At 35.3% G+C, this 4,626-nt stretch overlaps 1 long non-coding RNA gene across 1 annotated transcript; it reads left to right on the top strand.

The window, feature by feature from the left end:
* The first annotated feature begins 509 nt into the window (after positions 1-509).
* On the top strand, positions 510-1,098 carry LOC126681999 (uncharacterized). The gene is made up of 4 exons (XR_007641399.2): positions 510-587; positions 739-755; positions 900-940; positions 1,044-1,098. It is a non-coding gene; the product is annotated as an uncharacterized LOC126681999 (long non-coding RNA).
* The last annotated feature ends 3,528 nt before the right edge of the window (positions 1,099-4,626 follow it).

Here is a 4,626-nt window from a genome sequence, read left to right as displayed (position 1 = left end):
TCCTCTCTATCGATTAAACCTCTCATCATCTATTAATCATCATGTTCCTCTCGATTCTCTGTCGATTAAACCTGTCATCTTTCTCTTGATTCTCTGTCGATTCAACCTCTCATCTGCTCTTTTGATTCTCGAAGTTCTCATCTTCCTCTCGAAGGTTCTGGTTCTGGTTTGTGTCGACTCTCTGTGAACCTCTGGTTTGCAGTGGTTTGGTTGTGAAAACATTTGAATCTGTGGAAGCCATGGTTGCATATGAGGATTTTGGTGCTCAGAGGTTTAATCGACATTAGTTTAAGGTATAATCAAGGTTCTTTTTTCCAGTTTTTTAGTTTTGATTATAAAAATGTTTTAAAGTTTATTTTCTAACACTTCTCTTCCATTTCTTGTTTTTTTCTCAGAGGGATCTGGATATTTGTCTGATAAAGTCTTGATTTAAGGTAAAATAGTGGCGGTTTATGTTTTATTGTATGTTTACTTTTCTGGGTTTTGCTTATTGATTGTTGTTCTCTGTTTTTTTATGAACCAATGGTGGATTATTGATAAAAATACAAGGCTTTGGTGGAAGCTCTTACCTTCGATTGAGTTTTAAGGTATTTTGTTTCTATGGACCTTTGATATTCTGTGTCTGTTCTCTTATGCAATTTGATAGCTTTCTGGAAATGTTATTTACTTGTCTTCTTTATTGTGTTTTTTGTTCTTTTTTTCATGAACCAATTGCTGGATTCTCTTGGTGGAAGCTAGTTCATATCGATTGAGAGGTATTTGTTTTTTCTATCACTTGTACCTTTGATTTTCTGTGATTTACTTGTAATTTGTTGGCTGGTTGTGTATTTGTTCTGGAATTGTGTGCTAAATTGTGGTTTATGTTCTGTTTTGCATGAACATATGCTGGATTATATTAGGAAAAAAGGCTTTGGTGGAAGCTGTTACAGTTATAACTAAGGTAATATGTTTCTATGCTATTTTTTTTTAGTGAAAGCTCTGATTTACTTGCAATGTATTATAAATATAATATTATTGATTCATGTCTACTTTGATTTGTGTAGATGGATCCTGAACTGAGTGATTTAGAAGTCCTAGCAGAAGCAGCGGTTGATGGCCAATCCTCTGTTGGTCAAGAAGCTGCTGCTTCACCTGGCAATGTGGAAGCCAATATTGACCCTGTTGGTGATCCTGTACCAAATGCTGTGGAAGCAAATCCTAAAAAAAGGAAGGAGAGTCATCAGAGATCAGTTGTTTGGGAGCATTTTGACACTATCAAAGATGCTAAAGGTACAATTATGCAAGCTAAGTGTCGTTATTGTGCTCGTTTGTATAATTGTCATGCCAAAAAAATGGTACTTCTACTTTGAGAAGCCACTTGATCAGATGCACCAAGCACCCACATAGTGTAGAAACTAGGCAGGCATTACTCTCTTTTCAACCTGTTGTTAATGTGGAAGCTCCTACTGATAATTTGTTTTCTGTGGCTACTTGGAAATTTGACCAAGAAGTAGTTAGGCAGGCTATTGCATACATGATTATAGTTGATGAATTACCTTTCAAATTTGTTGAAAAGCAGGGGTTTAGGAGAGTCATGAGTCTTGCTTGTCCTATGTTTAAAATGCCCTCTAGGTGGACTGTCAATAGGGATTGTTATGCCATGTTTCTTGAGGAAAAGTTAAAACTGAAACAATTTTTTAAAACTCAGAGTCAAAGAGTTAGTCTTACAAGCGATTCTTGGACATCTATAGATAATGATTGGAAGTTGCATAAGAAGATTATATCCTTTGTTACATGCTCTAGGCATAAGGGTGAATATCTGTCTAAGACCATGGAGACTTGTTTGCTTGAGTGGGGGTTAAAAAACATATTTACTGTTACCTTAGACAATGCTGAGAATAATAGTACTGCTATGGGATTTTTTATGAGAAACATGTTGAGTTGGGGCACTACAACTGTTAGATGTAAGTATGCTCACATGAGACGCATTGCTTATATTCTCAATCTTGTTGTGTCTGATGGTTTAAAAGAGTCTGGTACATCTTTTGAAAGGGTTAGAGGAGCAGTTAGGTATATTAAAAACTCACCCCTTAGACTTAGCAAATTTAAAGAATGCAAAAAATCACTTGATTTTCAATGTAAGCGTTCTTTGTGTCTAGATGTCCCAACTAGATGGAATTCAACATACTTGATGTTGCACACTGCTTGTATGTATCAGTATGTATTTGAGGAATATGATGATGCGGAAGCTTCATTTAGAAAAGATTTAGGTGATGATGTGCCTAACAAGGTTGATTGGGATAATGTTAGGCAGTTATGTGTGTTTTTAGAGAGTTTTTACAAAATGACATTGAGAATTTCTAGTTCTCTTTATGTGACCTCTAATAACCACTTGAATGAAATTTCTGACTTGTCAACTATTTTGCAAGACTTGATTATGTCTCCTGATTCCAGTCTAAGTTCAATGGCCATTAAAATGAAAGCAAAATTTGATAAGTATTGGGGGGGGGGATCCTTTAGTAATGAACAAGTTGATTTTTTTTGCAAATGTTTTAGACCCCCGAGATAGAATTGTATACATGGAGTACACTTTGACTCAAATGTATGGTTGTAGTGAGGGCAAGTTTTTGTTTACTTGTTTGATGGAGGATCTGGTTGAACTCTTCAATGATTATGAGGAGGTTTACAAGAAAGAATTAGCCACTACTAGGGGAAATGGCCAATCAGCAGAACTTGTTGGCCAATCCTCCCAAGCTAATTCTGTTCTGAAGGAAAGATATTTGCAGCAAATGCTAGAGACTGGTGGTGTGAGTGGTAGCAAAAAAACTGATTTGGATATTTACCTAAGTGAGGCAGTTGTTGCTAATGATGCCCAATTTGATATTCTGCGATGGTGGAAGCTGAATGCTGAGAGGTTCCCTGTCCTCTCTAGAATGGCCCGTGATATTCTTGCAGTACCAGTCTCAACAGTTGCTTCAGAGTCAGCCTTCAGCACTGGAGGAAGAGTCCTTGATGACTTCAGGAGTTGCTTGACTCCAAAAATAGTGGAGGCATTGGTCTGTACTCAGGATTGGCTAAGAGATCCATCAAAGTAAGTCTCTGTTGAGGAGACACTAGAAGAGTTGGAGAAAACATGAAGAATGTAAAATTTAATTAATTTTCTCATGATTTTCTTAAGTTTTTGTAGTTATAATTTTCACTAACTGGTTCCATTTTTTTTTCTCAGGTCTTCAAGATCCAGCTAATGCTCTCAATGATCAATAGTTTGTCTTGAAGTCCTTCTGTTTACTCTCTGTTTATCCTTCTGTTTATTCTCTGTTTATTCTCTGATCTATTCTTTTGGTGGAAGCCTTTGCTGCTTCTGTGATGAACTTTCTTACTAAGTTTATGTGTTTCCATGTTAGAATAGTGCTGCTTGAAATGATAGATTGGCATGTGATTAGGCTGACCTTGTTAGATTTCTCTATATTTTGTTTATGGGCTATGATGATGCTTCCACTGTCAATGACTTTGAATACTATAGGTTGTAACTGTTGAGGCACTTATTTTTTATTGTTGCCACCTTTTATGACCTTTAGTGTTTTGTTTGATATACTTTTCAATCTGAACCCTCTTAAGCAATTAACATTGATGAGATCTATCTTTGCCTTTTTGTTTTGGATCATTATTATGTTATGATTCTGAAACTTTCTTATGTTAGTCTATCATTAGTCAGTACTATGTCTTTTAAGGCTATGATGAAGCTTCCACCATTAAAAGTTGTAAATATCCTTAACCATTAACTGTGCGACATAAAATGTTGCCTTTTAAAAGAGTTGAGTTGTATATGACTTAAAAATTGAAGTCTGAGCCTTGTTTTCTGTTTTTTCTTTGTATGTTCAGTTCCTGTATGTTGTTATTGCACTTTACTTGTTCTGGTTTTTTGTTTGTACTTGCAGGAAATGTGTTCTTTTGCAAACTGATTGGTGGAGGCATATTTTAGAAGCAATCAAGATTGATTGCAGTATTCATTGCATTTGAAATGCATACTGCACTATTTTGCAGTTTTTGAACTATTTTTTTGCTATTTTGATTCACTGCAGTTTTTTAGAATGCCTGAATCAGTTTTTTTGTATAACCTGTATGATTTGTAAAGTTTAGTAATTGTAATTACTAATTTGATATGTAAATTTGCAAGTTAGGCTATTTTTAGATAAACAGTTTGTAATTTTATGAAACTGTTTCAAAATATTGAAAGGGTAATATTTTTCAAAGTTTTATTTGATTAATGAAAAAATGTTTAATTTCACTAAGTTTTTAATTCGGTTCACCGATGAAAACCGAAATAACCATACTCCAAAATAGGGAAATTTGGTTTAGGGGTTTTAAGAGTGGTTTAATTTGGTTTTAGGGGTGTGCAAACCGAACCGAACCGAACCGAGCACACCCCTAATTCTTTGCATTACGAGAACCCATGTATTGGAGCTTTTCAAGTGGGATCATGTAATTTTTGAGGGCGATATCATTCTTGTTGCTCGGTTCATTAATGCAGGGACTTACTCTTACTCTTCGTATAACCACTGAGGTACGTGTCAAGATATTTGGCATTTCTTATCGCTCTTTTAAAATTACAAGTTTCGGCACATTGATAGAAAGAACAGCATAGAC

The sequence above is a fragment of the Mercurialis annua genome, linkage group LG1-X, assembly GCF_937616625.2.
Source record: "Mercurialis annua linkage group LG1-X, ddMerAnnu1.2, whole genome shotgun sequence".
Taxonomy (NCBI): Eukaryota; Viridiplantae; Streptophyta; class Magnoliopsida; order Malpighiales; family Euphorbiaceae; genus Mercurialis; species Mercurialis annua.
Note: the sequence above shows the minus strand (reverse complement) of the source record. Positions and strands in the feature narration are given on the sequence as shown.